Genomic DNA, 11750 nt, shown 5'->3' with positions numbered 1-11750 from the left:
TTATTAAAGCTATGCTGGGTTTTAATGGCTGAGGAGAACTATCTGTTGGTATAAATTAACGCACATAGAATAATCCGTAAGCGCATGGATATTATGCCGATGTAGCATTTCACTGGGTGTACCCAGTTTATATCAAACTCAAGGAAATGTGTATGAGAATAACCAAATCTAACTTAACCCAACTTCACAATCAAGGCTAGATAATAGGAGTGTAGAGGAGACTACTATGGTCTTCTAATTCTAACTTCGGTAAGCTTTGTCTTCTATTGTTCAATTCTGGGGATATTACAAGAGAAAACACATGGAGAGTATGTTTCCCATAGTAACAAAGTCCTTCTAGGCCTACTAATAGGAGGTGGACTACAAAGGATTCAATGAGGCTATAAGAGTCACCCTCGCGAGCTACCACCGATCCAGAAAATAGGGTACATCCATGAGTAACTGAGTCTAAGCACCACACTTACACTATGAATACTACTTTAACCCAGGAGCTACAAGCATTAAAGTACTCAAAAGAGAGTCGCAAACCTAAAGAACAGTATGAACAAGATGCTTACTTAAATTAGAAGTCGATTACCAGAGAAATCTCAGAAGCAAGCTCAAGAAGAACTTGATTCTGCCAGGGTACAAGCCATAGAGAGAGCACCGACAAACCGATACTCCTACAAAACTCTTCCCTCTCACTCTATCTCTCTATCTCTAATACAAGACTGGATCCTATTGAGGACTAATCTTCTCTTGATTGCTAGCTCTGATCCTAGTGGAGATATGGATTAGGGTTTCTAGCCCTCAGGCTCTCAGGATCAAATGCATGGATGCCCTGGAGGGGGGTGCAGGTAGGTATATATAGGCTGGGGCATCAATCCTAAGCCCTCGGATCAAACCGACTTGAATAAACAGCAGAGATGCAATCCTTAAGGCGCTGGACAACCAACATAGCGAGGAGGGGCTGACATGTGGGGCCCATAGGCCAACCAACCTACAGGTGGGGCCGGTCAGCCTCACATGTCAGGTGCATCGGCTTCGCTTTGGTGGAGAGCCTCTTGGAGTCTTCTAGAGTCTTCCCACGTTGTTTACGCGGTGGAATTCCATAATTTCTTTTGACGAATAGGTCCTCCTTGGAGGTTTTCTGATTAAATCCTGCTGGAAACACATATTCACCAAAACTCATGGAATTTGTTAGTTAAAACCTCTATGTCTATGTTGGTGATCCATTTTAGTCATTTATGCAAGTTATATTGACGGTTTATGATGAGTGTTAACTATCGTCAACACTATCCATTCTATTATTTATGTTTTCTTAGATTTTATCATTGGAATCTAGTTTTCTAGATAAGCGCTCCATTATTTTAGCTTGGCCAGAAATTAACTCTCTCAAGGGTTGTTGATTATTGAAATTATTACCTTGATTCTATTGAGGACGATAGTTGTTATTGTTGATGAAGTTCATATCCTCATGGGTCTCAGGACAATTATTCCCTGAATGCCCAGTGTTTCCATATTCTTCACATGTCATGTGGGAATCATGAATGTGCATGACTTTGTACTTCTCATTGGCTCGGTCTTCAAGCCTCTTCATCAGTAGGTCCATCTTGGCAAACAACATGTCTACCTCCTTGAGTTGATGCATACTTCCACCTCTCTTGCGAGTCTGAAGATGTTCTACATTCGAACCTTGGTTGGAGACCATCTTCTCCACGAGAACTATTGCTTGTGTGATTGTGAGTGACAAAAATGCTCCTCTAGCAGCGGCATCCATGCTCTCATGGGTGCTATTAGTCAACCCATGGTAGAAGGTCTGCATGAGTAGCCAATCCTCCATCCCATGGTGAGTACATTCTGATATGTAGTCTTAGAAGCGTTACCATGCCTTAGGGATAGATTCATCATGATGCTGCTGAAAACTTGAGATTCTCCCACGCAGAGCATTGGTCTTGCTTGTGGGAAAGAACTTTGTTAGGAAGGTAGTGGAGCAGTTTTCCCAGGAAGTATTTCTATCTTTGTTGGCATAGAACCATTGCTTCGCCTTCCCTAGAAGTGAGAATGGGAAAAGGCGAAGTAAAATGGCATCTCTGGTAACTCCTTTGATGGTGAAAGTGATGCAAATCTCTAGGAAGTGTTGGAGATGGGCACTCGCATCTTCATGTGCCTTTCCACAAAACTAACTAGCTTGCACCATGTTGGTAAGAGCTGGCTTAAGCTCAAAAACATTGTTTCCATTGTTGATTGCTTGTCCAGTATGAATGTTGGCCGTAGTTGGAGCATAGAATTCATGGAGAGTCTTGTCGGTCATGGTTTCAAAAATTGGTGTTAAGCTATGCCTTGTCATGTTGTTGTTGATGGTAGACAATAAACATTATAAACCGTCAATATAACATGAATAAGGGCATGAAATTAATCACCAACATAGGTTTAGGGGTTTAAACTAACAAATTCCATGAGTTTTGGTGAATCTATGTTTTCTTCAGGGTTTATCTAGAAAACCGGCAAGGTGGACCTATATGTCAGAATTAATCACGCTTAATCGTGGCATAAACAACTATACAAGGTTTTAGAGGACACCAGAGGGCACCACACCGAGACAGAGGGTGTGAGGCCACCACCTGTAGACCAGCCGGTCCCCCTAGCCCATCGTCAATGTCCGCCTCGTTATGTCGGTTCTCCACCGCCTCCTAGGTTGCATCTACGCCATCCATTCAAGTCGGTTTGATCCGAGGGCTTAGGATTAATGCTCCGGCATATATATACCAGCCCCTGCCACCCCTCCCCCCGAGGCATCAAACCCTAACAAAGTCAGTTGAGAAGATAGAAACCCTAATCATCCTTAGAGCTCCACCATATTTTAGGGTATAGCTAGCTAGGCTAGGTCTAGAGGGTGGTAAGCTTCGCTTGGATTCTAGACCTTGTCAAGAGTGTGGCTTGGTATAGCTTTTGTACCCCTTCTCTCATTTGTATCTCTCATTACTTTTATATGTTTGCTACAATTATTATGATAATGTTCTTCATATCATTTATGTTCCTAGTTATAATGTTCATTGTCAACTTTGATTATATACTTAGTTAGCTAGATTATCTTTATGTTCAAGCATAAGTTCGTATAGTGCTCGCTTTAGTGTACACGGGGTGAGTGGTGGACATTGTGTAAGTATGGTGCTTATACGTTGTTTACCTGCGGATGCACCCTATATTTTGGGCCATGTGGTAGATCACGGATGTGACACTCCCGTTGACACCTTTGTAGTCCACTCCCCGAATATAGGACAAGTAGGATCTAGTTACAAAGGAAGACAAGCTCTATTCTTAATCTTCCTTACTAATATCCCTTATGTGTAGATATGAAGTTGATCTTAGCCATGACTACCAGGTGTTATTGCACTAATCAACGTATGCTTTGACTTGTAATTAAGAATGACTTAGGAATTATTCCTCTAATATTCTACTTAGCCATGCTAATGCCATAGAAAGGAGTACTCTGAGTGATCAATGATTAGTTATTACTTACCATTCTTATACTTCTATCTCTTGACTTACCCCTATTGTGAGTAGAAGTTTGGTTATGGTTTTATTTCTCCAACATGTGTATAAGTTATCAATATATTCCAACTGTTCGTCCTTCCTTGTGGTAAAAATATAAATAACAATACCTGGAATACTCCCGGGTGAAGTGTTACAATGGTATAATTATCTGTACGCTTGCAAATTCCTTTCATTATATATTCCATCTAGTCACATGAAATATTAAAGTACTTCTTAGTGTCATTCTAAGTGGTACCAGGAAGTATCAATAAGCATTTCTAGCACCATCGCTAGGGATGACAACTTAGTAAAAGTGATGCTAAGGAATGCCAACAACATTAGGTGGCTACATAAACAAGTGACAAGCTAATAAATACCAATAGTTGTCTTCCGATTCTAAAGCAAAAACTTTCTTAAGTTTAGCTTTAGTCCTCCTGAGTAGTGCTTTAGGATTTTCAATGTAGTTTGTCAGAAGGTCAAAACCGTTAATACATTACCATGCATATGATACAAAAGTAGACAGAACAAGGGTAAGCCTGTTTGAGCAGGGGTATATGGTTTCCTCGATCACATCAATAAGTACAAGTTTATCAATATTCCTTTTGTCTTAGCTACCTTCCCTAGCAATGGCGCTAGAAATGCTTGTTGGTATTTATTAACTTTTTACTTGTTTAAGTAGCCACCTAATGTTTGTAGACATTTCTTAGCATCACTTTTACTAAGTTGTCATCCCTAGCTTTGATGCTAGAAATGCTTGTTGACATTCTTTAGAGTCACTTCTAGAATGACACTAATAAGTACTTTAAGTATTTTATTGTGTCTAGAAAGAATACAAATATGTATATGAAGGGATCTGCAAGCGCACAGATAATTTACCATTGTAGCATTTCACCCAGGAGTATTTCAAGTATTATTATTTATATTTTTACCGCAGGGAAGGACGGACAGTTGGAATATATTGATAACTTATACATATGATGGAGAAGTAACCCATAACCAAACTTCTACTCACAACAGGGGTAAGGCAAGAGATAAATATGATAAGTAAAGATAAATGATAAATGATCACTTAGAGTACTCCTTTCTAAGCATTAGCATTGCTAAGTAGAAATTAGAGGAATAATTCATATGTCTAATTACAAGTCAAAGCATATATTGATTAGTGCAATTACACTTAATAGCTACAGCTAAGATCAACTTCATATCTACATATAAGGGATATTACTAAGGAAGATCAAGAACAGAGCATGTCTTCCTTCGTAACTAGATCCTACTTGTCCTATATTCTGGGAGTGGACTATAAAGGACTCAACAGGAGTGTCACATCCACTATCTACCACATGGCCTAGAATATAGGGTGCATCCGTAAACAACATATAAGCACCACACTTACACAATGTCCACCACTCACCCCATGTACACCAGAGCGAGCGCTATACAAACTTATGCTTGAATATAATGGCAATCTAGCTATACTAAGCATATAATCAAAGTAAACTATGAACTTGATAATTAGGAACATGAATAATATTAGCAACAATGTCAAATCAATTGTAGCAAACATATGAAATATAAAAGATACAAAAGAGGATACAAGGGGGCTGATAGGTGGGCCCAGGGGCCGGTAGGCCTATAGTTGGGGCCTGACTACCTCTCGCCCTCTGCTTCGTTGGTTTGCCTCCTAGAGTCCTCTGGAACCTTCTAGAGTTATTTTCGTTGCGGATAAGCGCGATTAAATCTGACGTTTGGGTCCACCTTGATGGTTTTCTAAATAAACCCTGCTACAAACATAGATTCACTAAAACTCGTGGAATTCGTTAGTTTAAACCCCTAAACCTATGTTGGTGATTATATTCATGCCATTATACAAGTTTCATTGATGATTTATAATGGTTGTTAACTATCGTCAACACCTATATATGCATATTGCATCATGTGTCACATACGAGCGCATCTTATTCATGATTTACACTTACACTCTATATAAAGTGAACATAATTGAAATTTTCTAGATAATTAAACTTATTAGAGTGGTTTCCTGACCATATTCTGTGTTAGAACACTTAATGCTATGGTGTACCCCTGTGTTGTGGTTAAAGAATTACGTAAAACTATTTTCCCAGTTTGATGCTCTGTTTATCTAATCAACTTCCATTGGAATACATAGATGCTATAATTTATACCATGAGTACATCCACCCTCAACGATGTCTCCATTATTGTCGTGGTGACGCATGGCCCAAGGGGCCAAGTGACCGTCTGGCCAGCGGCGCTGGAGACCACGATTGTGCTGCAGAGGTACACAGCAACTGACTCCTCCTTGAGGAACACGTTGGACCAGGATGAGTTCTTAGGTGCACGCATCGTCGAGCTGAAGACATAGGTCAAACACTAGAAGGCTGCCAATGACGAAGTGAAGGCTAACCTCATCCTCCATGATGTCATCCAGGGCCACAAGACATTAGTGTTGTACCCCTCAAGCTCCTCGCCAACATCAAGAAGCTGCTAGAGAAGCGCATGGAGGAAGCTACCGACACAATCAACAACAACCTCATCATGTGTTAGTTATGAGTTTTATTAGATCATTTTGATTGTTGCCTATATATGCATCTTGCATCGTGTGTCACACAAGAGCGCATCTTATTTGTGAGTTACACTTACACTCTATATAAAGTGAACATGGTTGACATTTTTAGATAATTAAACTTATTAGAATGGTTTCTAGACCACATTCTGTGTTAGCCACACTTAATATAGAGGTGTACCCTATGTCGTGGTTAAAGAATGATGTAAAACTATTCTCCAACTTTGATGCTCTGTTTATCTAATTAACTTTCATTGGAATACATAGAGGCGTACCCTATGTCGTGGTGATGCATGGCCTAGTGGGGCCTAGGCCGACCGTCTGGCCAGTGGCGCCAGAAACCATCGGTCATGCTATAGAGGTATGCAACAACTAACTCCTCCTCGAGGAACATGTTGGACCTAGACTGACTGAGTTCCTAGGTGGGCGCATCGCCGAGCTAAAGTTGCTGGGTCAAACACCAGAAGGCCACCAATGACAAAGTGATGGCTAACCTCGTCCTCCACGACATCATCTAGGGCTACAAGGGCCATCGACGATGTGCCCCTCGAGCTCCTCGCCAACATCAAGAAGGTGATGGAGAAGCACATGGAGGAAGCTACCGACACAATTGACAACAACCTCATTGTGTGTTAGTCATGAGTTTTATTACTTCATTTTCATTATTGCCTATATATGCATCTTGCATCATGTGTCACATATGAGCGCATCTTTATTGTGAGTTACACTTACACTCATATAATGTGAACAAGGTTGACATTTTCTAGATAATTGAACTTATTAGAGTGGTTTGCTGACCATATTCTGTGTTAGTCACACTTAATACTGAGGTGTACTCCTATGTCGTGGTTAAAGAATTATGTAAAACTATTTTCCAGCTTTGATGCTCTTTTTATCTAATTAACTTCCATTGGATACATAGATGCTATAATTTATACCACATGTGTACATCCGCCCTCAGCGATGTCTCCACTATCGTCGTGGTGACGCATTGCCTGGGGGGCAAGCCGACCGTCTGGCCAGCGGCGCCGGAGACCATGGTCATGCCATAGAGGTATGCAGCAACTGACTCCTCCTCTCAAAGAACACGTTGGACCAGGACAAATTCCTAGATGGGCGCATCGTCTAGCTGAAGACTTAGGTCAAACACCAAAAGGCCGCCTATGACGAAGCGAAGGCTAACCTCGTCCTACATGATGTCATCTAGGGCCACAAGGCATTGGCGATGTACCCCTCGAGCTCCTCGCCAACGTCATGAAGGTGCTGGAGAAGCGCATGGAGGAAGCTACTAACACAATCAACAACAACCTCATCATGTGTGAGTTATGCATTTTATTACATCATTTTGATTGTTGCCTATATATCCATCTTGCATCGTGTGTCACACAAGAGCGCATCTTATTTGTGAATTACACTTACACTATATAAAGTGAACATGGTTGACATTTTAGATAATTAAACTTATTAGAGTAGTGCCAAGACCATATTTTGTGTTAGTCACACTTAAAACTAAGGTGTACTCCTATGTCGTGGTTAAAGAATTGAGTAAAATTATTGTCCAGCTTTGATGCTTGTTTGTCTAATTAACTTTCATTGGAATACATAGAAATGCTATAATTTATACCACATGAGTACATCCTCCCTCAGCAATGTCTCCATCGTCATCATGGTGATGCACGGCCTAGTGTGGCCGAGCCAACCATCTGGCCAGTGGCGCCGGAGACCACGGTCATGCTGTAGAGGTACGCTACAACTGACTCCTCCTTGAGGAACATGTTGGACCAGGATGAGTTTCTATTGGGTGCATCGTCAAGCTGAAGACACAGGTCAAACCCCAGAAGGCCGCCAACGATGAAGCGAAGGCTAACCTCATCATCCACGACGTCATCTTGGGCCACAAGGACATCGGCGATGTGCCCCTAGAGCTCCTCGCTAACGTCAAGAAGGTGCTGGAGAAGCGCATAGCGAAGCTACCGACACAATCAATAACAACCTCATCGTGTGTTAGTTATGAGTTTTATTACTTCATTTTGATTGTTGCCCACATATGCATTTTGATTTTTGAATGCATGTGTCACACACGCGTGCATGGTGCAGCTTTTACGTAGCAACTGACTCCTCCTCAAGCGTACATCTTATTTCCTCTCCTTCTCTAGCATTCTCAGAGTTACTCTATTGTAGCAAGGCTCACCGGAGCATCAAGATCCCATGGATCGCCAACAAGAACGCGTGGCTAGTGCTGTCCCTAAGAGGCCACGCCAAGGTGCTCCAGAAGGCTGAGGAGATCTCTGTCCCACTATGATGTCTCCGTCCCCATGGTGACACGCAATGCCGGTGAGGTCGAGCCGACCATCTAGCCGGCAGAGCCAAAGGCCAAAGTCATCTTGGAGAGGTACGCAGCTAACTCTGGAAGAACACGATGGATCATGAGAAATGCTACGCCGGTGTATCGTGGAGCTGAAGATGCAGGTCAAACACCATGTGGTGGAGGGAAGGGGAGATAGGGCTGAGAGGGGCCCGGCACCTGCCAACACCCTTAGTCTACTACATTACTCTACTTCAATTAGCTACTTATTAATAATACAATTAGCTAGTTAATGATATTATTTGTGGTTTGATTTCTTGTCCTCCCACTATATTAATCTCTAATAGCATATTATGTAATTCGGAATTAGGTCTTTTTAATATTTTCCCCATCTTTTTTGTGCTTTTTATTATTTCCTACTAAATATCTAGTTTGTCCTCATGGGCCAGTGTTGTCAGTGTTGTCCTCACAGGAAAAGTGGGAGTTTGTGCTTTTGTTGCATTGCATTCCGACCGCCGGCCAGGGGCATGCCTCGTAATCACGGGAAGCTCAAGATCCAATGGATCGTCGAGAACGCCACGCGGAACGCGACATTCTAGAAGTGCCACGCCGCACTGCTAGAGAAGGCAAAGGTGCTCTCCATCCTCTGCAAAATCCCTGTGGCCATGGCGGTGTAAGGCCCTGGTAACGCCGAGCCGGCGTTCTAGCCGCCAGAGCTTGACAAGGCCAAGGACATCATGCAGAAGTATTTAGAGCTGCCTGAGGCCTCCAAGGAGACGCACAGGCTGGACAATGAGGGCTTCTTACGCCAGGCCTTGAAGAAGATGGGGAAACGGTTTGAGAGCTACAAGGCCACTGCCTGCCAGCTCGAGGTCAACCTCATCCTCAACGACATCAGCCTTGGCCACCGCAGCAACCTTGATGACCTGGCCCCCGAGCTCGCCGCTGCCATCAGGTCGGAGGTGGACTTGCTCAGGAGCTCTGTCTATGAGCTGAGCGCCTAAACTCGCTCACCTTGGCCGCAGTGGCGGTCGTTCTGCCATCGCTCACACTGGAAGAAGCTGTGGCACGACGCTTGTGTGGTCGCAAAAGGATCCACTAATGGTGGCGCCACTTGCTATGGCGTCGCCGGTGGTGGAGAACACACCGCTGTTTGTGCAGCCGCCGCTACCGCTGAAACCCGAGCAGCTGCTGGTGCCACCGCAGGAGCCCCTGATGGCACCATCGCAGGACCCACTGATGGTGCCACCGTTTGCGAAGGCACCACCAATGGTAGCTGACGTGTCGGTGTTGTCAAGAAAGTGTTGGAGAAGCATGACGTGCGGTCAAGAAGGTGTTGGAGAAGCGCATGTAGGAAGCTACCAACACAATCAACAACAACCTCATCGTGTCTTAATTATGAGTTTTGTTACTTCAGTATGATTGGTGCCTATATGCATTTTGAATGCATGTGTCACACACGCGCGTATCTTATTTGTGGGTGATACACTTACACTCGTATACAAAATGAACAAGGTTGATATTTTCTAGATAATTGGACTTATTAGAGTGGTGCTAGACCATATTGTGTGAGAGCAAGTTCATAACTTTTTCTTGACGACTCATCGTGTCATGAACATTTATTTGTGTAGCACATGTCCTAGTAAAATGAAGTTAGACACATATCCACAGGTGTATCTTAGTAGGAAAAAGTATTTTTTGATTTGCCCAACTGTGTAGTGTCATGAGATCGATATCCTTGTCCTTCTTTTATGTTTATACTTTGTCCCTCTTCCGGGTTTGGAACCAAACACAATTTCCTGTAGGTCAGCCACCCACCCACACGGGCTATAAAATGAGCATCTCTCCATCCCCATTCGCACACCAACCAAGAGAGAACACCTTTTTCCTCTCCTTCTATAGCATTCTGAGAGTTGCTCTATTGTAGCAAGGCTCACTAGAGCATCAAGATCCCATGGATCGCCAACAAGAACGCGTGGCTGGTGGTGTCCCTGAGGAGCCACGCCAAGGTGCTCCAGAATGCCGAGGAATTCTCTAGCCCACTATGATGTCTCTGTCCCCATGGTGACGTACAATGCTGGTGAGGTCGAACCAACCATCTAGCCAGCACTGTCAGAGGCCAAAGTCATCCTAGATAGGTACGCAGCTAACCCCTCAAAGAACAAGATGGATCATGAGAAATGCTATGCTGATGTATCGTGGAGCTGAAGATGCAAGTCAAACACCCTATGGCGGAGGAAAGGGGAGATGGGGCCGAGAGGGGGCCAGCACCTGCCAACACCCCTAACACTATACCACAGCCAATCTGTAGCGACTCCAAATCGGTTGCTAAAAGTCAGATCGGTCGCTATAACATTATAGCGACCGATGTAAAAGTCATAGTAAATGGCGTCGCTATAAGTCTATAGCGACCAACAGGGTTTACGAGCGCATGAACTCGCTCACCTCGGCCACAGCGGCGGTCGTTCCACCACCGCTCACACTGGAAGAAGCTACGGTAGTGGTGCTTGTGTCGTCACAGCAGGAACCACTGATGGTGGCGCCACCAATGGTGGCGAATGCACCGCTGTATGTGCAGCAGCAGCCATGCTGGAACCCAAGCTGTTGCTGGTGCCACCGCAGGAGCCCCTAATGGCATCGTCGCAGGAGCCACTGATGGTGCCACCATTTGCAATGGCGCCACCAATGGTAGCTGACGCGCCGGTGTTGTCAAGAAGGTAGTTGAAGAAGCATGACGTGCGGTCAAGAAGGTGTTGGAGAAGCGCATGCAGGAAGCTACGGACACAAACAACAACAACCTCATCGTGTGTTAATTATGAGTTTTATTACTTCATTTGATTGTTGCCAAATGCATTTTGAATGCATGTGTCACACACGCGCGCATATTATTTGTGGGTCACACTTACACTCTGTATACAAAATGAACAAGGATGATATTTTCTTGATAATTGAACTTATTAGAGTGGTGCTAGACCATATTCTGTGAGAGCAAGTTTCATAACCTTTTCTTGATGACTCATCGAGTCATGAACACTTATTTGTGTAGCACATGTCCTAGTAAAATAAAGTTAGGCACCTATCCACAGGTGTATCATAGTAGGAAAAAATATTTTTTGATTTGCCCAACTATGTTGTGTCATCATATGATATCTTTGTCCCTCTTCTATGTTTATACTTTGTCCCTCTTCTGTGTTGGAACCAAACACAATTACCTATAGGTTAGCCACACACCCACACGGGCTATGCCTGTGGCTTGTGTGTTGACTATTGAGTGATCCATTTACTTGATGCGTGTATTGTTCTAGTCTCTAGATTAGGCCGAGACTGAAGAGGAATGCTAAGAAGG

The 11750-nt window shown here is 43.5% G+C and overlaps 1 non-coding gene and 1 pseudogene across 1 annotated transcript; both read left to right on the top strand.

The window, feature by feature from the left end:
* Positions 1-1820: 1820 nt before the first annotated feature.
* Positions 1821-1929, top strand: LOC136514604 (small nucleolar RNA R71). Its single transcript, XR_010773758.1, has one exon. It is a non-coding gene; the product is annotated as a small nucleolar RNA R71 (small nucleolar RNA).
* A 7002-nt stretch (positions 1930-8931) lies between these two features.
* Positions 8932-11125, top strand: LOC136510425 (uncharacterized; annotated as a pseudogene).
* Positions 11126-11750: the final 625 nt, after the last annotated feature.

This window comes from Miscanthus floridulus, chromosome 16 (genome assembly GCF_019320115.1).
Source record: "Miscanthus floridulus cultivar M001 chromosome 16, ASM1932011v1, whole genome shotgun sequence".
Taxonomy (NCBI): Eukaryota; Viridiplantae; Streptophyta; class Magnoliopsida; order Poales; family Poaceae; genus Miscanthus; species Miscanthus floridulus.
The sequence above is the reverse complement of the archived record's forward strand: the minus strand, read 5'-3'. Positions and strand labels throughout refer to the sequence as shown.